This window comes from Erinaceus europaeus, chromosome 4 (genome assembly GCF_950295315.1).
Source record: "Erinaceus europaeus chromosome 4, mEriEur2.1, whole genome shotgun sequence".
Lineage (NCBI taxonomy): Eukaryota > Metazoa > Chordata > Mammalia > Eulipotyphla > Erinaceidae > Erinaceus > Erinaceus europaeus.
Window position 1 is genome coordinate 35,585,155 of NC_080165.1, and position 25,153 is coordinate 35,610,307.

Sequence of the window (25,153 nt, forward strand, 5' to 3'; positions counted from 1 at the left end):
AGATAGCATAATGGTTATGCAAAGAGACTCTCATGCCTGAGGCTCCAAAATCCCAGGTTCAGTCTTGCATCACCATAAGCTAGAGCTGACAGTGCTCCAGTTTTTAAAAAAAAAGTTTATATATATGCATGCAGAGGATGTACGTGAAATATAAGTAAACAATTCTGAGTGCACAAAACATTAAATAACCTTAGTAATAAAATGATGGAGAAAAAAACTCAAAAGCATATACAAAATAATATGTAAGATAAAACATAGTACTTCTTTTGAAAGTTCAGACACAACTTAAATACATGCTATTTCAACATTCGCTTATGCATTTGAGTGTGCTAACATATAAATTATATCCTAAGGTAAAAGTGTGATGACTAGGAGTCGAGAGGTAGCACAGCGCACAAGAACCAGAGTAAGGATCCGGGTTTGAGCGCCCCCCCCCTCAGCTCCCCACCTGCAGGGGAGTCGCTTTACAGGCGGTGAAGCAGGTCTGCAAGTGTCTATCTTTCTCTCCCCCTCTGTCTTCCCTTCCTCTCTCCATTTCTCTCTGTCCTATCCAACAACGATGACATCAATAACAACAATAATAATTACAACAATAAAACAGCAAAGGCAACAAAAGGGAATGAATAAATATTTTTTTTAAAGTGTGATGACTATAAAAGTCAAGATTATGACTTCCTAGGAATCAGGTAGGTAGATTATTGAGACATAAAGTTAACCTAAATTGTAAGTTAACAATTCTTCAACTGAGTGGTAACCTCAAAGGTGTTCGTATTATTAATTCCTTATAAACAGAACAATATGACTCATCACTGACAAACTATGATTATTCCATAATTTAAGCAGTTATATATTTTCTCTCTTTTGTGTATACATAGCAAGAAAATTGCCTGTTTTTCTCCAATTTATCTTACTTGTTAAATCGATAAAATTTTAATTAAATGTGCTAATCTGTAAATACTTATGATTTTTTATTTTTCTACCTCAATCATAAATTTAATAAGTAAATAAGTAAATTTGTTTCTGAAGTTAATTTGTATGGATTAAATTTTTTAAAAGAAAGAATAAAAATCTCTTAAGGGAACTCCTCATAAAATTGACTTTTGGATAACCCTCTGGCCATAGTCATAGATTTCTTAATCACCTCTGTGGTATAACAGTCCCTCAGGGCTAAACCACATCAGAACAATAGCCCTAGTTATAAACACTTCCTTGTTTGCAGTCTCATAACCAGAATACATACCAAATAACTATAAATGTCCAATTAAAATATACTTATTATTTTATAGAGACCGAAAGAATTTGAGAAAAGGGAGACATAGAGAGTGAGAGGCAGAAACATACCTGCACCACTCATGAAGCTTCCCCTGCAGGTGGGGACCAGGGGTTTGAACCTTGGTCCTTGTGCACTGTAATGTGCTTAACCAGTTGTGCCACCACCTGGCCCCAAAAATATATTTAATAAAAGCCTATTTTTCAACTCTTCCACCAGCCACATATTTATTTTTCTCCATCACCTACATTAGATAGATGTTTCTAGTAAGTCTAAGTTCAGCTGTTACTTTCAAAAGCAGATAGTGATTGCTGTGTTAATACAGGAAACTGGTAGTTAATCCTATGTTTCTGAGAGACAATGACATAAACTATTTTTCTGATTTATCAATGAAATGGTGGATCATCTTTATAAGAAAAGAGTACATTTGGACTCCATGAAATCCTGACATCTGTGACCTCTTCCTGATGAAAATGTAAATATATTCTGTTATGTTTGTCTTCTAGTTGATATTTTTGCTATTATAACAGAAAACGATGTATGATCAAAACAAATGGTAGAAAGTATAGAGCTCAGGGGCCAGGTGGTGGCACACCTGGTTGAGCACACATGTGACAATCTTAAAGGACCCAGATTCAAGCCCCCAGCCCCCACCTGCAGTGAGGAAAGCTTTTTGAGTGGTGAAGCATTATTGCAGGTGTCTCTCTGTCTCTCTCCCTCTCTATCATCCCTTTCCCTTTTAGTTTCTGGTAGTCACTATCCAATAAACAAAGATAATAAAACATATTTTTAATTATTAAAAAATAAAGAAGAAAAAAACCTATGAGGAATACTAAAAGAAGGAGAAAAGACTTGAACAGTAAAATAAAAATCATTTGAGTCTTATAAAAACAAAAACTAAAAAGAGGTGATAGGGCAGATATTTAATGGAATACTACTTAGAGCTTAAAAGGCTATATTGTGTCCTTTGGAACAAAATGAATGAAACTGGAAGTGATTATGCTTAGTGGAGTAAAGTAAGGAAGTGATGAACAACTACTGGTTGATTTCATGTGGAATATAGATAATTAAAATACGTGACCTTGGAAAAAGTATATGTATAGTCAGTGTATCTGTGAACCTGGGAGAACTATGGTGGTTACTGCTGGTGTGGGCTGGGGTACAGAACTGTGGTGGGAGAAGTGGTGTGGAATTATACCTCTATAATCTTAAAAATTACTAATGAAAAGATAATAAAAAATTTAATCTGTAAAAAGAAAATGGAAGAGATAAGAAAGAGGAATCTACTCCTAAAGGAAACATGTAAGCAAGTAACAAGAACCAGTGTGCTGCCAAGGGAAGGCCTGAGGGGGCCATTTTTTTTTCTCTGTGGGCAAAACTTTATCAGCTTAAAAAAAACATTTCTTGCCTCTGGGGGGCGTACTTGCCTTGACGGGCATTTGCATGGGGGCGGGGAACGGCCTAGAGTCTCAAAGGCAGCTGGCAGCAATTTACTTACTATGAAACAAAACTTGTTATTAGCATATTTCTAATAGAGAAGGAATTTGAGACTTTTACATACAAACAACGTCTTTTTAACCTTTTGTTACACCCATTCAAGATGGAGTCAGGAAAGGAAACCTCAGGCATGAGAATAATTAGCATAGCCATTGTGCGATCTACCATTTCTAATAGAGAAGGTAATGGAGAGTTTTACATATCAACAAGTCTATTTAACCTTTTGTTTAGACCAACTTAGTTAAAATATATTGATTGTTAACTAATTTTTACCTCAGACTTTAAATGTAAGTTAATTTTATCTTTATGAGAATTACATTGAAAACCTTTTTCATTTAACTTTGTCTAGTAAGAATTTAGCCTTAAAGTTACTGTTTACCAAACTTTAAGCATACACATAAACATGGTCATTAATACACAAGGAGAGAAACCTTTGTTATGAAGACATGTCATTTTAAACACGAATTTAAATCTGTACTGTCTTAGTTGTTGGGGGGGTTCACCATCTGGAGGTGGCTTCCCGCGCAGCTTCACTTCTAGGAATTGCAGGTTGCGATCTCTGCACAAATCTCTGCGTACTCCAGCTTGTCTGCCTTCAGACCGGACTGACGGCTGGAGATCTCATGTGCCCAGTTTCGGCAGGGAGCCTGGGGGTCCGGGAGGTCCGGGATTGTTCCAGAATTCATAGCAAGAGGGCAGGCAGGCCAGTCTTGTAGAAAGCGTGGGTCTAGGTTCCCAGGGGTGGCGGCCATGATAGGCCACAGCGGCCCTGCCCCATGGCCCTGTCATGTCTGCTGCCCTGCTCGCAGTGGCCGAGCAGCGTGGAGGGATCACGTGTCCAGTGCCCTGCGCCACGCGGTGGAGAGCCGGCTCCTGTGGGCTGGCCTCAGGCTCTTGCGTACTGGCATCGGGCTCCTGTGTGCTGGCGTCAGCCTCCTGTGTGCTGGCGTCGGGCTCTTGGGGCTCTTGTGTGCTGGCGTCGGCCTCCTGCGGGCTGTGGGGCTGCAGGGCTACTGGCACGGTGCGCAGGGTTGTCTGTTTAACAGGTTGTCCTGTTTAACCAGGTGGAAACAGCAGCTCCGCGCCTCTCCTCCAGCCCGCTGGCTATTCCCACTGGCTGTTCTGAGTTTGCCCGAGCAAGTGTAAACCAGAGAGTGGTCCAGAGATAAATGTTCCAGAAACAGCAAAACAGTCTCATGAAGAAAGAGCAGAGGCCTTTGGAGATCTCTTCACAAGCAGAAGAGAAGGCCATAGTACATAGGTAGCCAAATTGTCTTTACTTATCTGAGAGATGCACAGGCCAGGTCCACGTGGGCGCCATTTGTTGTTAAAAATTCGGCAGCTCTAGCTGGGCGGGCTAGCTTCACGGGCAGGTAACAGAGACGCAGAGACAACGGCTGGGCACGGAAGCTGTATTTCTTTATTCAGGAACAACGATTCATAAACTAAACCAAACTAATCACCAAACAGAACTCTGCTGCCTCTTTGCGGCGGCGGCTGGGCACGGAAGCTGTATTTCTTTATTCAGGAACAACGATTCATAAACTAAACCAAACTAATCACCAAACAGAACTCTGCTGCCTCTTTGCGGCGGTGCAAGCACTCTCTCTTACTCTGCAACTCTCCAACTCTCGAACTCTGGCGGGGTTCCGCCTGGGCGGGGCCAAGCAGGCCCGCGAAACTAACTGGACTGATCTAATTCTCTTGGCAGGGGAGAACTACCCAATGTAAAGCATACAACAGAAACCTCTAGTCTTGTAGAGATTAAGAATCATGCTTGTATCAGAAGAGAAAACACAAGTAGAACCTGAACTGGAGTTGGTGGATTGCACCAAAGTAAAAGACTCTGGGGTGGGTAGGGGGGAGAATACAGGTCCAAAAAGGATGACAGAGGACCTAGTGTGGGTTATATTGTTAGATGGAAAACTAGGAAATTTTATGAATGTACAAACTATTGTATTTACTGTCGATTGTAAAACATTAATACCCCAATAAAGAAATTTAAAAAAAAAATTTTTTTTAATAAAATAAAAAACAAAGAAAGACTAGTGTTCAGGTAGCAAAGGCATCTGATTTATATGAAAGGGATGCAAGAGGTAAAGCACATAGGTTACTTACTGTGTGGCTCCAGAGTGGCAGCAGCCACATTTCACTCTCCCAGGTCAACTAGGAAAAGCAATGAAAGTCTCCTGAAAACTCAACAAAATACTACCCAGATTTCTTCAGAAACTCACCAAGCCACAGATGAGTACAGACACGTGTGAGCTTGTGGTAAAAAGAAAGGGGGGGGGAGGAGGCAAGACCAGAGCCCTGCCCCAATAGGGAAAGAGAGAGACAGACTGGGAGTATGGATCGACCTGCCAACACCCATGTTCAGTGGGGAAGCAATTACAGAAGTCAGACCTTCCACCTTCTGCACAACATAATGATCCTGGATCCATAGTCCCAGAGGGATAAAGAATAGGAAAGCTTTCAAGGGAGGGGATGGGATACAGAGTCATGGTGGTGGGAATTGTGTGGAATTGTGTGGAATTGTACCCCTTTTATCCTATGGCCTTGTCAATATTTTCATTTTATAAATTAAAAAGGGGGGTGAGAGAAATTCTCAGGACCAGAAGGACATACTCAAGGATGACTGGCACAAACTGGGAGACTGGAAGCTGAAAATACCACTTCTGGGTCTGAGTTAAACAAAAACTTGTTAGAAAGGAAGAGGGGGTCAGGTGGCAGCACAGTAGGTTAAGTGCACATGGCACCAAGTGCAGAGACAGCCCCCCCTCCTCACCTGGAGGGGGGTCGTTTCACAAGTGGTGAAGCAGGTCTGCAGGTGTCTATCTTTCTCTCCCCCTCTCTGTCTTCCCCTCCTCTCCACTTCTCCCTGTCCTATCCAACAACAACAACAGCATCAATAATAACAATAACCACAACAATGATAAAACAACAAGGGCAAAAAAATGGGGAAAAATCGCCTCCAGGAGCAGTGGATTCATGATTCAGGCACCGAACATGGAGGCAAAAAAGGGAAAGAAATAAAGGAAGAAAGAAAGAAGGAAAGAAAGAAAGAAAGAAAGAAAGAAAGAAAGAAAGAAAGAAAAAGAAAACCACTCAAGCCACAGGTGAGTACAGATGTGTGACTTGTGGATGGAAAGGTGGTGAGGGAACAAATCCCAGGACTAAAAACCGTTGCTCAGTGATGGCTGGCACCAAATTGGGAGGTTGGCAGAAGGACACTGACCCAGCCTGGTGCCTCAGGTCAAAATCTCACCTCCCCTATCAATATATGTAAACAGGGAAATCAGCAGTGCCTCCTGCTAGCACAACAGTAAAAGAATACTAATGTGGAAACAGAAATACACAGGCAGCAATACAAAAAAGAAAAATCAATCACAAATTTAGAAAAAATAACAGAGATAAAGTTCAGAAAACTATTAAGAAATCACTTCAAGACACTAAAGTTAAGATTTAAAACTTAGGGGAGTTGAGCAGTAGTACAGTTCATTAAGCACACTTGGTGCAAACCACAAGGACCTAAGGATCCTGGTTCTAGCCCCTGGCTCCCCACCTTAAGGTGAGTTGCTTCACAGGCAGTGAAGCAAGTCTGCAGGTGTCTATCTTTCTATCCCCCTCTGTCTTCCCCTCCTCTCTTCATTTCTCTCTGTGCTAACAATGATAACATCAATAAAAATAACAATTATAACTACAACAACAAAAAAAAAGAGCAACAAAAGGGAAAATAAATAAATATAAAAAAAGATTTAGAACTTAGTGAATGTATTACAAAAGAATTACAAAGTACAGAAAAAGAAAATAAAAACTCCAAACAGTACTGAAGGGTCTAAAGGACACTTTGAATGCAGTTCAGGTTGAGATAAGAGGTCTCAGAAGTAGACTTAACCAGGTAGAGGAGAGAATAATAAAACTAGAGGACACAACCATCACACTTTATGAAATTAAAACTCTTGGAGAGGAAAGGTTTAGGAAAAATGAAGCACTTCTCAATAAAATAGCAGACTCCATCAGAAAGATGAACATCAGAATTATTGTGATCACTGAGGAAGAGGGAAAGAAGAGAGGAGTAGAGAACATATTCAAAGAAATGTTAGCAGAAAATTTTCCATACCTGAGCAATGTTCAGAATATAGACATCCTATTGCACTAAAATAAAAGACTCTGGGATGGAGGCAAGGTTCAGGTCCTGGAATATGACAGTGGAGGAGGACCTAGTGGGGGTTGAATTGTTTATGTGGAAAACTGAGAAATGTCACACATGTACAATCTATTGTATCTTACTGTCAACTTTAAACCATTAATCCCCCAATAAAAAATAAAAAATAATAATCCAGAAATTCAAGAAGGTAAATGCACATCTGAATTTTTTAATCCAAAATAACATACACCAATACACATCATTGTAAAAGTATCCAAAACCAGGAACAAGGAAAAGATATTGCAGGATGCCTGAGAAAGGAAGTTACATACAAAGGCAGAACCATCAGGCTTTCATCAGATTTCTTTTTTTCATCAGATTTCTCATCACAAATCCTATAGGCAAGGAGGAAGTGGAATGGCATATTCAAAGTATTAAAAGATAAGAATTGTCAGCCACAAATTCTGTATCCTGCTAAACTGTTGGACAGCCCCCCTGCTCTAATGCTGTGGTCTATTTACATAATCATTGTTTTGCCTGAGACCCGCCCTGCCTGCAGGGTATTGGTTAATCCCACTGGTTAGAACCTTCACAACAGCTGCTATGGAAGCTTTCTACCTTTGTGCACTTTTTTCCACCCTCTCTTCTCCACCCCCTCTCCTAGCCATTTCCTTTTCCCACTTGCCACTTCCAGTTAAATATACATATAAAGGCATTGTCTCTGATCAGTAAAGGCATTGCATTGCTTTCCCGCTCCACCACGAGTTCCTCATCTCTCTCCCACGTTGCTAAGTAAGCAGCAGCCCAGGTTGGCGCCAGTCGAGTTCTCTCCAACCCAGAAAGCACGTGCCTGGGAATAAGTGCCTTCATGCTAGCCCTGCACTAAACTATCCTTCAAATATGAGGGAGAAATAAGGATCTTTTCAAAAATTCAGAAACCGAATGAATTTGCCACTACCAAACCTGTTTTTCAAGAACTACTGAGGGGAGTTCCACATGAAAGCAAAAATAAAAGGAATTCCAATTTTTAATGAGATTATTAGTATTAGAATAGAACCGGGGGGGGGGGGAAGAATAGAACCAGGAACACAACAACAACAGAGAAAAAACAAACACAGGAAAAGGAAGAGCAAAATAGAACAGCACAATCCAATGTTGGTGAACCAAGGCCAACTTGAAAAATTCTCTTGTAGATATTGTAAGTTAGACACAATATTCATGATAACCACAAAACAAAATATAGCACAAATACAAATAGGGAACATATATGCAGCAGGAAAGAGTATTATAAAAAAAAGTCCATAGAAAATAACAAGCAGGAAAAGAGTCAACAAGAACAAAAAAAACAAATCTAAAAAAAATAAAACAGTATGGCTATAAGCATACCACATTCATCAATAATCACCCTAAATATGAATGGCTTAAATTTGCCAGTCAAAAGATTCAGAATGACTGAATGGATTAAAAATCAAGAGCCATCTCGCCTGTTTTCAGGAAACACACACCGAAAAGAAAGACAAACAGAAGCTCTGGATAACACATTCAAACAAGTAGTCCAAGTCAATAATGCAAATTAAAGGGCTGGAAGAGCTACTCTAATATCAGATAAATTAGAATTTCAGGCAAAGAAGGTGAAGAGACAGACATGGTCACTACATATTCATCAGAAGATCAGTCCAAAGGGAAAACATAACCATCATCAGTACATATGCTCCCAAAATATATGGACCCAAATATGTAAAAAAGGTATTTATGGGTGGGGGAGATAGCATAATGGTTATGCAAACAGACTCTCATTCCTGAGATTCCTAAATTCCAGGTTCAACACCCTGCACCACCATAAGCCAGAGCTGAACAGTGCTCTGATGTTTCTCTGTGTGTGTGTGTGTGTGTGTGTGTGTGTGTGTGTGTCTTTAAATCTCTCTTAAAAATAAAAAAAAAATTAAAGGTATTTACTTGGGACTGAATGGTGGTACACCTAGTTAAGCACACATGTTACAATGCGCAAAGACCTGAGTTTGAGCCCCCAGTCCCCACCTGCAAGGGGAAAGCTTTGCAAGTAGTGAAACAGTGCTGCAGGTTTCTCTATTCTCTCTTCTTCTCTATCTCCCCCTACCATCTCGATTTCTAGCTGCCTCTAACCAGTAAATAAAGATTTTTAAAAATGTAAAGGTTAGTGGTCCAGGAGGTGGCACAGTGGCTAAGGCACTAGACTCTCAAGCATGAGGTCCTGAGTTCAATCCCTGGCAGCGCATGTACCAGAGTGATGTCTGGTTCTTTCTCTCTCTCCCCCTATCTTTCTCTTAAACAAATAAATAAAATCTTTTTTAAAAATGTAAAGGTTAAAAAAGAAAGAAAGAAAAATTTCACTCAAAAAGAGTTGCACTGGAAGCTGGGCAGTAGTGCAGTGGGTTAAGCGCACATAACGCAAAACACTAGGACTGGTGTAAGGATCACAGTTAGAGCCCCTGGCTCCCCACTTGCAATGGGGGTCACTTCACAAGTGGTGAAGCAGGTCTGCAGGTGTCTATCTATCTCTCCCCCTCTCTGTCTTCCCCTTCCCTCTCCATTTCTCTCTGTCCTATCTAACAACGACGACATCAATAACAACAACAATGATAAACAACAAGGGCAACAAAAGGGGGGAAAATAGCCTCCAGGAGCAGTGGATTCCTAGTTCGTAGTGCAGACAACCAGCAATAACCCTGAAAGCAAAAAAAAAAGAGCTGCACTGACATACCATCTTATACCTGAGAAAATGACTTACATCAACAAAGGAGGAAATGGTAGGTGTTGGAGAAGTTGTAGAGAAAAGGGAACTCTGCTACATGGAGAGTCCTTAAACAAATAAAAATAGAAGTACCTTATGATCCAGCAGTACCACTCCTGGACATTTATCCAATGGATATTCAAACAATAACTAGTAGAGACATATGCATCCCTATGTTCATAGTTGCATTATTCATAATAGTCAAAAAGTGGAAGCAGCCTAAATACCCAACAACAGATGACTAACTAAAGAAATTATAAGATAGTTTTCACACATAGTTTGAAGTGCAAGGACCTGCACAAGGATCCTGGTTCAAGCCCTGGGCTTCCCACCTGCAGGGAGGTCATTTCACGAGTGGTGAAGCAGGTCTGGAGGCGTCTATCTTTCCCTCTCTCTGTCTTCCCCTCCTCTGTCAATTTCTCTTAAGCCTGTTGGTATGCTTCTAATTCTGCTTCTAAAAACCCCTTCTGTTTCATTGGTTTAATCCCCCCTGCTTAACACTGTATTCTATTTACATTGTTGCTATGCTTCACATTGGTTTGGTCTCACCCTCCCCCCACCACCCCTCCTCCCCCCCGCCCCCCCCCACCTCTGGGAGATGATGGTTTGGCCCCTGCTAGTTTTGCGTGCCCCCTTGTCCCCACCCCCAGCCCCTACGGACTTCCAGGGTTCTTGCCACTGCTGCCAGAGGTGAAGGATGCAGGACAGATCTGTGTGGTGATTGGTTTTAGGTTAGTTTCTGAATCATTGCTCCTGAATAAAGAAATACAGCTTCTCTGCCCAGCTGTGTGTCCCTGAGTCTCTGTCTACCTCCGTGAAGCTAGCCCGGCCTACTAGAGCCCTGAACTCTTAACGATATATGGCGCCCAACGTGGGGTACGAACCCACGACCCTGAGATTAAGAGTCTCATGCTCTACCAACTGAGTTAGCCATTAAAAAGAAAAGGGGGAATTGTTGCTATGCTTCACATTGGTTTGATCTTGCCCCCCCCCGGAGGTGGTGGTTTGGCCCCTGCTAGTTTGCCCCCTTGTCCCCATCCCCGGCCCCCACGGACTTCCAGGGTTCTTGCCACTGCTGCCAGAGGTGAAGGATGCAGGACAGATCTGTGTGGTGATTGGTTTTAGGTTAGTTTCTGAATCGTTGCTCCTGAATAAAGAAATACAGCTTCTCTGCCCAGCCATGTGTCCCCAAGTCTCTGTCTACCTCCACAAAGCTAGCCCAGCCTACTAGAGCCCTGAACTCTTAACGACATACATAACCACTGTTAACTAAGCACTGCCCTGCCTGCAGGCATTGGTTTAATCCCCACTGGTTCATGATGTCTTTTTACTCCGCCCCCTCTCGTAGTACACCCTAATTTGCACCAGTCGCTTTTCGCTCCACCCTTTCTACATCACATCCTGTTTCCACCCTACTTGGCAAGTATATATATAAGGACAAGACTGTGATTATAGTTAGTTTAGATGGCTTAGATTGTGCTGCATTCCACACGAATAAAGAAATACTGTGTACAGCTCAGCCATGAGTCTCTGGTCGTCTGTCTCCCGCCTGCAAAGCTAGTCTAGCATATGCCTACGTAACAACAATAACAACAACAATGGAAAGAAGATGACCTTCAGGAGCAGTGGATTTGTAGTGTAGATACCGAGCCCTAGCAATAACCCTGAAGGCAGAAAGTGAAGAAAGAAGAAAGAGAGAGAGAGAGGAAGAGAAAGAAAGAAAGAAAGAGAAAGAAAGAAAGAGAGAGAGAGAGAGAAAGAAAGAAAGGAAGGAAGGAAGGAAGAAAGAAAGAAAGAAAGAAAGAAAGAAAGAAAGAAAGAAAGAAAGAAAGAAAGAAGGAAATTCTATATTTCTTTGTGATCAAAAAAAGATGCTATGGTCTGGGAGGTGGTGCAGTGGATAAGGCTTTGGACTCTAAAGCATTAGGTCCCGAGTTCAATACCAGGCAGCACATGTACCAGAGTGATGTCTGGTTCTTTCTCTCTCTCTTGCCTATCATTTTTCATAAATAAATAAATAAGATCTTTAAAAAAAGATACTATTGTGTCCAGTTCTATGGCTGGAACTGGAGGTGATTATGCTTAGTGAAATAAGTAAAGAGATGAAAGACAACTACCAGATGGTTTCACTCATATGTGGAATCTAGAGATCTGATTTACATGACCATTACAAAAAAAAAGTAAACAAAACAGAAGTAAGCAAACAGTTTGTAAGAGCTGTGAGAACTCTGATGGTTATCTTGTGAATTTGGTGGGCTGGGATATAGAACTTTTGTGGTGGTTGTAGTGTAGAACTATACATTGTAATCTTATAACAAACTATTAATAACAAATTAAAAATATTAAAAAGAAGGGGGGCAAAAAAGCACATAAGTTACTAAGCATGAGGACTCAGATTAAGCACCCCCAACTCATCCCCATTTGTAGAAAGAAAGCTTCACTGATGGTGAATTGAGACTGCAGTAGTGTCTCTTTCTCTCTCCCCCTTCCCAGTCATAATTTAAAAACAAATAATTAAAAAACATGAAAGAGAAAATGAGGAAGGAATCTGAACTATAAATATCAGTATACTAATATGCACTCAGGAAAGTGGGTTATATTAAATTTCACCAAGAGTTGTTAGTGAGTTGATTATTATTATTAGTGATTAATAGTAGGTTATGGGTAGAGGTAGACAGCATAATGGTTACACAAAGAGACTCTTATGCCTGAGGCTCCAAAATCCCAGACTCAATCTCCCTCACCACCATAAGCCAGAGCTGAGCAGAGCTCTAGTTTAAAAATAAATAAATAATAGGTTGCACCTCCATCACACCCACCACCAGTGTCCTGTGCTCTCAGCCTTTCACCTCCCAGATAACCACCAGAGTTTAAGTTTCTGAATACTCTCTATGCTCCACAAATTAATTGACTACTTTATAGTTAATATTATTTCATCATCCTCACAACCACCCTATAAAGTAGATTCTATTAGAACTACTGTTTTACAGAGGTAGTAACTGACACTTAAGTGAATTAATTAGCTTGCTTAAGTTCACACAGTGAGGTAATTGATAAATTCTATTCTAAAAAAAAAAAAAAAATCACAGTGCTCCAAAACCTAAAGTCCAGGGTCTTAAACATTTTGTGTTTTTTAAATTATTATATAAGGGGGCAGGGGTAGATAGTATAGTGTTTATGCAAGGAGACTCGTGCCTGAGGCTCCACAGTCCCAGGTTCAGTCTGCTGCACCACCATAAGCCAGAGTTGAACAGTGCTCCAGCAAAAAAAAAAAAAAAAAAAGACAAATTTAAAAACTTATTGTACAAGGCACTTATTTGTTTGCTTACTTATTTATTTTATGAAGGAGAGAGAGATCAGAGTAATACTTCACTGTGTGCGATATCAAAGACTGAGACCAGGACCCTACACAAACAACTCCTGTACTTTACATACTGAATGAACTCCCCAGCCACTACCTTTCTTTTATATTGTCTTTTCTTTTTAAAAAATATTTTTATTTCCTTATTATTGAATAGAAACAGAGAAAAATTGAGAGAAGAGGAGGAGAAGGAGAGGGAGAGAGGCAGAGACACATCTGTAGCCCTGTTTCACCACTCATGAAACTTTCCCCTGAAGGTGAGGACCAGGGACTTGAACCTGGGTCTTTATGCACTGTAATGTGAGCACTTAACCAGACAAGCCACTGTCTGGACTTCTTATACTGTCTTTTTCCATGACTGAATAAGAAGCTTTTTTTTTTTTCTCTAGAGTAGAGTTTAGCTCTGGATTATGGTGGTACTGGGAACTGAACTTGGGACCTTTGGTGCCTCAGGCCTAAAAGTCTTTTTGCATAACCATTATGCTCTCTCCCCAGCCCAGAGAAATACACTTCTTACTTGAAAATTAATGAATTTAAGGGACAAGGCTAATGGACAGGGTGACGGTGCACCTCATTGGACACACATATTACAATACACAAGGATCTTGGTTCAAGCCCCTGGCTCCCCACCTGCAGAGGGCCTGTCCTCCCCTACTCTCTCGATTTCTCTCTATCCTATCTAACAACACTAATAATAATAACAACAAACAAGGGCAACAAAAGTGGAAAAATAGCCTCCAGGAGCAGTAGATTCATAGTGCTGGCACCAAGACCAAGCGATAACCCTGGAGGCAAGAAAGAAAGAAAGAAAGAAAGAAAGAAAGAAAGAAAGAAAGAAAGAAAGAAAGGAAGAAAGAGAGAGAGAAAGAAGAAGGAAGAGGAGGAGAGAAGGAAAGGAAGGAAGGAAGGAAGGAAGGAAGGAAGGAAGGAAGGAAGGAAGGAAGGAAAGAAGGGAGGAAGGAGGAAAGAAAGAATACCAGGACCCCACCAATGTGTCCTGGAGCTCCGCTTCCCCAGAGCCCTACCCTACTAGAGAAAAAGAGAGGCAGACTGGGAGTATGGATTGATCAGTCAACGCCCCATGTTCAGCAGGGAAGCAACTACAGAAGCCAGACCTTCCACCTTCTGCAACCCACAATGACCTTGGGTCCATACTCCCAGAGGGATAGAGAATGGGAAAGCTATCAGGGGAGGGGATGGGATATAGAGATCTGGTGGTGGGAATTTTGTGGATATGTACACCTCCTATGCTATGGTTTTGTTAATGTCTCCTTTTTGAAAGAAACAAAGAAAGGAAGAAAGAATGAATGAATACCGGGTGGGGGAGATAGCATAATGGTTATGCAAACCAACTCTCCTAGTCCCAGATTAAATCCACACTACTATAAACCAGTGCTCTGGCAAAAAAAAAAAAAAAAAAAAAAGGAAAAGGAAAAGAAAAAGAAAAAGAAAAAAATATCCCATCAAAAATGTGGATGAAGAAAGCTATGAACATGGTGGTCTGGGGAGGTGGTGCAGTGGATAAAGCATTGGACTCTCAAGCATGAGGTCCTGAGTTCAATCCCCAGCAGCCCATGTACCAGCGTGATGTTGCCGGCAAGCTTTGAGGGTGGGAGAGAGGATCCAGGGACTCCTGGTGGGGCTGAATGAAATGCAATGCCTTTATTGATCAGAGACAACACCTTTATAAAAAAAAAAAAAAGAAAAGAAAAGAAAATGGCTAGGAGAGAGGGTGGAGAAGAGGGGGTGGAAAAAAGTGCACAAAGGTAGAAAGCTTCCATAGCAGCTGTCGTGAAGGTTCTAACCAGTGGGATTAACCAATACCCTGCAGGCAGAGTGGGTCTCAGGCAAAACAGTGATTATGTAAATAGACCATAGTATCAACAATGGAGCAGAGCGTAATGCCCAACATGGTACCTGGTTCTTTCTCCCTCTCTCTCCTATCTTTCTCATGAATAAATAAATTCTTTAAAAAAGAAAAGACCTGGACAGAATTTTCACCACGAAGGAAATTTATAAACTGGAGTATTAATATGTTTTGTGGCTCTTTTCTTCTGTCATTATTTTAATATTAATTCTCTATTTTGGTGAAGCATTAACAGAAAATCCATTGTTTATATTTTGGGCTAAATTATCTCCAAATGTCAAATCCTCATTGACTTCATCTTTGCAAACCCAACCATGGAAGTCCACTTCTTCGCACCTCTGGTTTTTACCACAAGGTGGCAGTATTTCGCTGTGCAAGCACTGACCCTCTAGACTGTGATGAGTATTCCACCTAACTATATATACTAGCTACCTGGATCATTCTAAGGAGGTAAACATCCCTCCTGACTCTTAAAAGACAATTGTGTTCCATAAATTCTATCTCTAATTAACGAATCTTCGTTCCCAAGGCTTTCAGTCTGAAAAATACCCATCTTCATCACATGACCTACAGTATAAAAAATGTAAAAACTGGCCGAATTGGTTAGGCGTGAGACCAAGATCACTAGTCTTTTTTCTCCTATGGGTAATCCCGTCTATGCAGTGAGACAGTTTTTCTTTCATCAGTCAATCCTCAAACACCTAACATAATAAAATAAAAGCACAAGAATACTTAGATTTCTCCACAAGAGGGCGCTCCACACGCACACTCTGGCTGCTCGTCGAGCCAAGTGAGCAAAGCGTACTAGTCCGCCTTCCAAGGCTTGGTGACCAAAATTGTCCAGTGCCTCTCTGGGACAGCATAGAGATAAATGATTTTTTAAATATATATGGCATTATGAAAGGAGAAAGGTGTTCAGGGAGTGATTGCCATCATATCTAGAGGTTTCTTTTTTCTTTTTTTCTTTTACCAGAACACAGTTTACAGTGTTGCTAGGGTTAATCCTGGGACCTGGGAGCCTCGGGCAGGAGAATCTGTTTGCATATGCTATCTCCCCCACCTTAGGGTTGATTTTCTGGAAAACATTAGTCAGACACTGAATAACTGCAATATGTAGAGAAATGTGTCAAATTAGACTATTTTTATGCCTATATCAAAGCAAACTTTTTCCTTCCTTTCTTCCTTCCTGCCTTCATTTATTTATTTATTTATTTATCTATTTAATTATTTATTTACTTTTACCAGAGCACTGCTCAGCTCTGGTTTATGTTGGTGTAGGAGATTGAACCTGGGACTTTGGAGCCTCAGGCATGAGAGTCAAAGCAAACATTCTTGGGTAGACTGGCATCGCTTATGTGTCAAAGTTTATTGACTCAAGGATCCCAACAGACTGTCTCATCTCAAGGAAGTTTTGGAAACTCTAAATTTACATATAGGGGCTGCAGGGAAAGCAGAGGCATGTGTGATTAATTGCAAAAAGTACTTTTTCTTTCTTTCTCTTTAAGATTTTATTTCTTTTATTATCTTTTATTTATTGCATAGACACAGAGAGACTCCTGCAGCACTGCATCATCACTTGTGAAGCTCTCCCCCTGCAGGTGGGAACTGGGGGCTCAAAGCTAGGTCCTTGCTCATTGTAACATGTGCGCTCAACCAGGCGTGCCACCACCTGGCCCCAATTTGTTTTAATGAGAGAGAGACAGAGAGAGAAAAATGGTCTAGGAGGTGGTGCAGTGAATAAAGCAATTCCCAGTAGCACATGTTCCAGAGTGATGTCTGGTTCTATCTTCTCATTAATAAACTAATAAGATATTTAAGAAGAAAGAAAAAGAGAGAGAGAGAGATGGAATGATACAGAGAGAGAAAGACCAGAGAGATAGTGATGAAATGATATAGAGAGACCAGAGCGCTGCTCAGCTCTGGTTTATGATACTGGGAATTGAACCTGTGATTTAAAAGCGGCAGGCATAGAAGTCACTTATATAACCATTGTGTTGTCTCCCCAGCCCAAGAGTACAATTTCATGTGACAGCATCAGAAAAACATCATGTTCCCATCTGTTGGCAAAGTAAGATCAGGAACATGATGATCTTTGTTTGAAAGCCGCTGGAGAGGTCAGATGTGTGTTAAATTTTTATAATAATTATGGAAATAATAAGTAGGTCTCTTTGTATCTTTTTGTCTCATTAAAACAAGACTTTTTGTTTAATTTTAGGATGGAAAAAAGAAATAGCAGGTAATATATATGTAGATACGTTTGGGACAGACCAAATAACAAGAGTTTGTGCACCAATACCGTCAGAAAGGAATCAATTTGCACAGAGGTACCAAATCTGGTCCAAACTCAGAAGTATAGCAAAATGTATTTATACCATGAACTGATGGTTTTTCTTGCTGAATTTTCTCATTTCTTGATTTTTCTCCATATTATGCCTCTGTCAGATGCATATTGTGTGGATATTTTCTCCCATTTGTAGAATAGCTTTTTGTTTTGATAGTTTATTTTACTCTGCAGGCATCTGCATGGCTAGAATTGTGAACTGAAAAGGTCTAACCCAAATGAGAGTGAATGGTGGGTAGATATTACCTTTCAAAATTCCACTAGCTCAGGGCCAAGAAGATAGTATAATGGTTATGCAAAATTCTACTAGGTCTACAGACTTAGAAACTCACAGACAGCCTGTTAAGACCTACCTCCAGGAAATGACTTTGCTTTTAACTGCCCAGTTCTTTTTTTTTTTTTAATGTTTCTTTTAAAAATATATATATATATTATCTTTATTTATTGGATAGAGACAGCCAGAAAAAAAAAAAAAAAGGAAAAGCTTCACAAGTGGTGAACTAGGGCTGCAGGTGACTCACTCTCTCTCCCCATCCTCTCAGTTTCTCTGTCTCTATCCAATAGTAATGAGTAAATAACAAAAAAAAACTTAATGACTTTTCTAATCCTTCCCCCCCACTTTCATTGTCTTTTCAAAACATTGTACTAATCTCAACAATCTCTTACAGTTTATCAGCTTTCTCCAAATCTTCCATTCACTGAATCATCCAACAGAAAGAATTAAATTTTAAAGCACTTCGAATAGCACTCAGCATTTTTTTAAGTCACCAGAAAATATATGGCTTATCATTTTGAATTTGAAAAACTAAAACCATTGTAGAGTTTCTAGGCAGAAATTCATTCACAGAGAATTGAACTTTAATCTAGATGCAAATAATGTTTAATGTTTGAAATTTTACTTTTTGTCCTAGGTAAACATACAAATAAGGGAGAAAAGAAAAGAAAGGAGTTACTTCCTAACCACGGAATACAATTCTAACCACTAGACAACCAAGGGAGGTAGGTGTTTGAAGCTTTTGAAATAGATTTGCCTATCAAAAAGTCAAAAAGTACAGAGTACCTAACTACAGTTTCCAGATTCACCAACAAACCAGCACAAAGTTATATTCATTTATGCATGGGTCTCTAATCTACAACAGCCAATAAACTCTGGGGGAAAGGAGGTGTGGCTAAACCCAAACCCGAGAAATCTTGGGACAAACATTTAGATTAGGAAAAAAAAAAAAAAACCCTTTATCTGCTTCATACATGTGGTTTCAGACAGGAATAAAGTACAGATTGCAACCCGTCGATTCAGCAGCCCTTAAGACATTCATTTAGCATTGTTTTCTCGTCTCCTCATAAATTTGTGTTATTTGAAGGTATAAACTATTCTTAAACTTGTCTTATGTTTCTTCTCAATGCTTGTTATGTTTAAGTAATATTTAGTAGAGAAACACTTGAGGAAGGGAACCATTATGACTTCTATAAAGCCCCTGTGAGCAGAGCCGAAATAGCTCAGTTGGGAGAGCGTTAGACTGAAGATCTAAAGGTCCCTGGTTCAATCCCGGGTTTCGGCAAGGGGAGCATTTCCTCATTTTTTTTTTTTTAATGAATCACAAAACACTTTTCGTAGTCTCATGAAGTTGAATCCTCTGACAAAACAATTTGTACACGAGCTCTAAAAGAAACTTGACATTCATACCTGTTATAGATCTATCTTGGATTATATAGTTGTCATGCAACTCCATTTTTATGCAAATATATATTTAACAAAGTCTTAATACTTAGATGGCCCTGAAACGTAGGGTGAAATTCCCAATATAAGCGGCCACTCGATAGAATTTCTTGCAACACCTACTTAATTCTGTGCAAAACCTGAAAACCATCTAGCGAGTATACCGCTCTACCTGTGAAATCATCGGTTCTGGCTTTCTGTACAGAAATAACGCTGAGGGATATTTATTTTCAAAGTCCTATGGAAGTCCAGGAGGTGTTGCAGTGGATAAAGCGTCAGACTCTACATGGGCTCCTGAGTTCTATCTCAGACACAGCATATGCCAGAGTGATGCTCTGGTTCTGTCTTTCCCCTCTTTCTCATATCAATAGATAAATCTTAAATATAAAATAAATTAAAAGAAGGTCATGTGAAGAAAAAAGAACACAAAGAGACTCTCATGCCAGAGGATGACTCCAAAGTCTCAGGTTCAATCCCCTGAAAAAAAAAGTGAGAGAAAGAGAGAGAGAAAGAAAGAAAAAAAGAAAGAGGGAGAGAAAGAAAAGAAAAAGAAAAGAGAACACACAGGGAAGAAGGCCATGTGAGGATGGACACTGAAGTCATGCTACTACAAAGCAAGGAACATCAAGGACTGCTAGTTACCTCCAGAGCTAGGAAGAAGTGAGGAAGGATTATTCCCTCAGAGCTTTCAGATTGGATGTATGGTCTTACTAATACCTTGATTTTGGACTCCACCTCTCAGAAATATGAGGGAAAAAACATTTATTTTGTTTTAATACTAGTTAATGGTTAATTTGTGACAGCCTTAGGAAATAAAGGCTACACTGATACATATGGGGTGGGGGAGAAATAGAAGCAAGAAAACTATATATATATTTTAGACTTTACTTATTTATTCATGAGAAAGATAGGAGGAGAGAAAGAACCAGCCATCACTCTGTTACATGTGCTGCTGGGGATCAAACTCGGGACCTCATGCTTGAGAGTCTAGTGCCTTAGCCACTGCACCACCTCCCAGACCACAAGCAAATTGTTTTTAAGTATTGTGAGAACTATAGTGATTATCCTTGGGAGGTAGAAAGTTTGGGGATACAGAACTCTAGTGGTGGGTGTGGTGTGGAAATAATCTTAAAATCTTGTAACCAACTACAAGATTGTAATATCTGTATTTTACAATATTGTAACCAATTATTAATCACAAACATTTCTTCATGGAATTAGGAGATAATCCACCTGAAAAAGCAAGTGACTTACCATGGAGCAAGGTCCTGGGTTCAAGCCCTACACTACATGGAAATACCAAAGCACTGGAAGAAGTTCCACAGCAAGACCTCAGTGCTGCAAAAACAGTCTATATATTGTTCAAAAAAGTAAGTAACGAAAAAATATGACTCTTGAAAATCATGAATGGGAGGCAAGGGAGATAGTTCTTTGGTGAAGGATGTGGTGACATACTCACATTAGATTTGGGTTTAAAATTCTACCCTTGAAATTTTTTTATTTAATCTGAGAGAGAGATGCACCAATATATCACTCAGGCACATGTGGTGCCAGGTATTAAACTGTAAAACCTCCCTTAAGAAGCATGCTTGCTACACTTCATCTTGCAGGATATAACTCATTACTCAGTCTGTGCTGGAAATTGGAGAAGTCAATCCTTGAAGCACTCCTGCAAAATATTTGAACATTGGAGAGGTTTCTTTTCAGTATAGCTCTCACTACAGTGTATTCTAAAGTAGGTATAAGAAGGCATAAAATAGGGAACATCTTAACAGTCTTCTAGTCATTCAGTCTCTGATTTCAGGAACTTCCATCTGCCACAGTTAGTGTTGTAGTTAAGGTTTTGGGAGAGACCAAATAGACATAGATAGTTCTGCTGTTGGGGCAATTGATAGAGATTAACTGATCTCTGTTGGAACTGTCAATAAAGAGCAATCACTAATGTGACCCTAGTCAGTTCACGCTCTGATTTGAAATGTTTCTAGCATTTGATTATTGTGTGTCAGTCTTGCAAATCTGAAAACCCCTGGGTACTTAGAAATACTGGAGGAAGTTCCACAGCAAGATCCCATAAAGAGGGAAACAGTTTCTTAATAGTGACAGCTATCAGAAATTTTTGGAATGTTTTTAACTAAAATCACTATTTTTTTTTCAAAGTTTTTATTTATTAATGAAAAGGATAGGAGGAGAGAGAAAGAACCAGACATCACTATGGTACATGCACAGTTAGGGGATTGAACTCAGGACCTGATGACTGAGAGTCCAACTTTTTATGCACTGCACCACCTCCCAACCAACCTAAATTCACTATTTTGTAAGTGAATATTATTAGAATTTTGGGTTGAACAGCAAATTACTCTTTTAGTGATTTTTTTCAGTATTTTTTAATTGAATAGAGACGGAGAGAAATTTAAAAATCAGGAGACTTTTTTTCTTTATTGGGAAGATTAATGGTTTACACTAGACAGTAAAATACAGTAGTTTGTACACGTGTAACATTTCTCAGTTTTCCACATAACACTCTAACCCCCCACCTACGTCCTCCTCCATCATCATGTTCCAGAACTTCAACAACACGCCCGCCGCCCGGGCATCACGCCACCACAGAGTCCTTTACTTAGGGACGATACACCTGGGGATTTTTATTTTTTATCTTTATTTATTTAATGGAGACAGCCAGAAATTGAGAGGAAGGAGGAGACAGAGAGGAGACAGAGAAACACCTGCAGCACTGTTTCACCACTAGTGAAGCTTTCCCCCTGCAGGTGGGGATCGGGGCTCGAACCCGGTTCCTTGAGCACTATAACATGTGCCCTCAACCAGGTGCGCCACCATCCGCCCCTGGATTTTTTTTTTTAATTGAATACAGAGAAATCTAAAATGTAGGGAGATGAGGGGAAGATAAAGGAGAAAAAGACACCTGAAATAATACTGTATCATTTGTGAAGCTTTGCGCCCTACGGGTGGGATTCCTTCCGTTTTTTTTTTTCTTGCTTTCAGCCTTATAGGAAACAATTGAATTAAAACATTAAAATATTAAATTAAGAAATAACAACAGTGCACGCTTTTCAACAGGGGGAAAAAATAAAAGTTCTAAATTGAATATTATATCGTTACTTTTCGCGATAAAAGGAACCATTGCCCCCTCTGAGGTTCGAACTCAGGACCTTCAGATTATGAGACTGACGCGCTGCCTACTGCGCTAAGGAGGCAGTTGGTTCTCGGCGCTGCAAGAAACATTTACCAATAATGCTGAAGGAACGATTGTCTTTTTTTCAGCCCCGGTGTTTTAAAATAAGAGGAAGCTTTTATACATTAAAATACTCAAAGTTCATATAACTATACAGAACAAAGCACGAGACTTTTCTGTAGAAAATGTAAGAACTGAATGAACAACTGAGCCGGGACTTTTCAGAAGTTCTGTTCCTTTTGATGAGCAGGGTCTGTGGAGACAGGCCATTTTCTACACGGCAAACAAGACTAAAAAGCACTCGGAAATCCGCTAAGTGTTGAGTCGCTGGAGTTGAAAGAGGGAGAGGGGAGAGCAGGGGCTGGAAGGGCCCGTGGTGCTCTCTCTCCCTTCGCTTCTCCCTGGCTGCTGGGATCTCAGAACGACCACCCCCAGACAGACTCATTCCCCACGTCCGAGCTTATTTCCTGGGACCCAACAGCGTGCATTGGAACCCTAGTTCTTCACGGCCCGTTTTTCCCGTGTTGGTGACTAAACGGACAAAAGCCACTCCAGAACCACCTGCGGAGTTCAAAGTAAGAGAGCAAGAAGCAGCGACTCAGGGGGCTGGGGGCCATGTTGGGAGTGGGAAAGGCACTTTGCCAGAGAACTGGAAGAAAAGAACCAAAAGGGTCGACATTCAAGTTGGGAGAAGTTCAGAAGAGCGGGGGCACTCAAAGGGTAGCGTGGCCGAGCGGTCTAAGGCGCTGGATTAAGGCTCCAGTCTCTTCGGGGGCGTGGGTTCGAATCCCACCGCTGCCAGAATTTTTCTTTTCAAGCACCAGTAGAGCAGATCTTAGAAGATGTAGGGAATTCCTCCCACAGACAGTATTCAGATCTCTGCCCTAACGCTACAGCGAAGATTAGATGTATGGTTAGATGTCAAATTCCCCACAAGATAACCTAATGAGATTGAGTGATGAATTACATGTTAGATTTATTGTTGCCAGAATAAAGGCTATTTCCAAATACTGTTGTAGAAGATTATACAAAAGGACTCATTTCATAATATTCCCACTGATCACATTATCAGAGAACAGAAAAGGAAAGATTATAAATTTTACATTAAACACTTCTATTTTAGTTGTTATGCTGTGTGACTATTTCATTCATAAATTAAATAAGGAAATTCATAAATGATTTTTCTTAAGGTCCTACCGTATAAATACAGAAAAGAAAAATGTAATGTGTTGAGGGCAAGAAACATCCCTCAACTCGGTGCGCTCTCCTTGCAGCTTTTTCTCTTTGCTACTGTCTTCTAACTAGACATTTTTGTCTGTGTGCACTAGGTATGCTCTATAGTCTCATTTACTCAACTATATTAGCACTTACAATTCTGTGTAATGTTTCCCCAAATACATCAAAAGTTTCGTCAGATGCAGAAACTTATTTCTCTTGCTTTCCCACATCATGAAAACTAAATAAAAATCGGTGGTAAGTTTCCATGAATAAAAACATAAAATATCTTTCCTGTTTGTGAAGTAAGCAAGGTATACAGTGGCGCCAGGAAGAACCTGAGGTCAGCAGTTTTAGGTAAGATCACGAGTCCATTACGGTCCTGCTATGTTAGCAGACCTTGGGGTTTCAAAGAGGTATGAAGCCTGGTCCTGCGCTTAAAGCATTTTTGTGTGAGGAGAGACTTTAAAATTTCAAGTCCACGATTAATGCTGAGCAGAAAGCACAAAGAAACCTCGAGGTAACAACATTTTTGGATCATGACATACCCTGCCCTGACATGTAGGGAAAGAAGGCTGAGAAAGTGAAGTGGAAACTCAGGCAATGTCCTCTCCCACACACCTCCCATCCATGTTTGATGTACCTACCCATCACCCTGAGACTGAGAAATGCGTAGGTATTCCATTTAAAAAACACTTATTTTTATTCCATTAAAAATACTTAATGACCAAATAAAGTTTTGTTTTGTTTTGTTTTTAAATCAGGGAGAAAAGGCAGAACTTTCGCTCAACGTGGCATTTCATTTTCAGTTGCATCTGGATTAATGTTAACAGACACAGGGAAAGAGGTATCAAAAGGCAAGCACTTCAGCGGGTTGGTTCCATGGTGTAATGGTTAGCACTCTGGACTCTGAATCCAGCGATCCGAGTTCAAATCTCGGTGGAACCTTACATAGCCTGGTTTGTTTTGCTTTAAAACTCTGTCAAGGCAATATAAACATCACCAACTACTAAAATTTAGCGGTGTGAATTTTAACTGTCTGGAGTAGTGAGCAAAGACACACATAAAATCTCATTGCCCTGTGAGCTCAAGTCTTATAAATGACTGTGTGTTTGACTTGTCTGTTCCAATTATCTAATTTTTCTCCAAGGAATTCCTCGGGTTCATGTGCATTCAGTTAACGTGTTTTTATGGAATCTTACTAACGAACATACCAGAGTGCCTAGCCAAACCTGACCCATGGCTAAAAAGTAACCAAAACGGAATAGGAAGAGAACACGTTTTATTGAGAGTCCGTCATTTCAGTAAGGATGGAAAACAAGTTATGAGAGGAGGAAAAACTGACGTGTCAGAAGTGGGATTCGAACCCACGCCTCCATTCGGAGACCAGAATCCTCTACTATGGGGAAGTCAACGCTTGAGTCTGGCGCCTTAGACCACTCGGCCATCCTGACACGGAAGCCAAGCCTGCCTGATCTGTTATTAAGCAGTAACCCAAACACAAAAAGGTGGACACAAACTACTGAGAATTTGTCATTTAAGTTAAAGTGTAAAACAAGTTGGGGGTGGTAGGGAAACACATGTCTGAAGTGAGAGTCAAACCCAGGTCTCCATCGCGAGACCAGAATCCCCTACTATGAGCAAGTCAACGCTTGAGTCTGGCGCCTTAGACCACTCAACCATCCTAACACACACACCAAACCTGCCTGATCTATTATTAAGCAGTAACCCAAACGAAAAAGGGCGGACACAAACTACTGAGAATTTGTCATTAAAGT

At 40.3% G+C, this 25,153-nt stretch overlaps 5 non-coding genes across 5 annotated transcripts; 3 read left to right on the top strand and 2 right to left on the bottom strand.

Moving 5' to 3' along the window:
- Nucleotides 1–18,739: 18,739 nt before the first annotated feature.
- Nucleotides 18,740–18,812, top strand: TRNAF-GAA (transfer RNA phenylalanine (anticodon GAA)). Its single transcript has one exon. It is a non-coding gene; the product is annotated as a tRNA-Phe (tRNA).
- Nucleotides 18,813–22,109: 3,297 nt separating this feature from the next.
- TRNAM-CAU (transfer RNA methionine (anticodon CAU)) lies at nt 22,110–22,182 on the bottom strand. Its single transcript has one exon. It is a non-coding gene; the product is annotated as a tRNA-Met (tRNA).
- Nucleotides 22,183–22,879: 697 nt separating this feature from the next.
- On the top strand, nt 22,880–22,961 carry TRNAL-AAG (transfer RNA leucine (anticodon AAG)). The gene has a single exon. It is a non-coding gene; the product is annotated as a tRNA-Leu (tRNA).
- Nucleotides 22,962–24,251: 1,290 nt separating this feature from the next.
- TRNAQ-CUG (transfer RNA glutamine (anticodon CUG)) lies at nt 24,252–24,323 on the top strand. The gene has a single exon. It is a non-coding gene; the product is annotated as a tRNA-Gln (tRNA).
- A 398-nt stretch (nt 24,324–24,721) lies between these two features.
- On the bottom strand, nt 24,722–24,829 carry TRNAL-CAA (transfer RNA leucine (anticodon CAA)). The gene is made up of 2 exons: nt 24,792–24,829; nt 24,722–24,767 (listed from the first exon to the last, which is right to left on the bottom strand). It is a non-coding gene; the product is annotated as a tRNA-Leu (tRNA).
- Between the last annotated feature and the right edge of the window lie 324 nt (nt 24,830–25,153).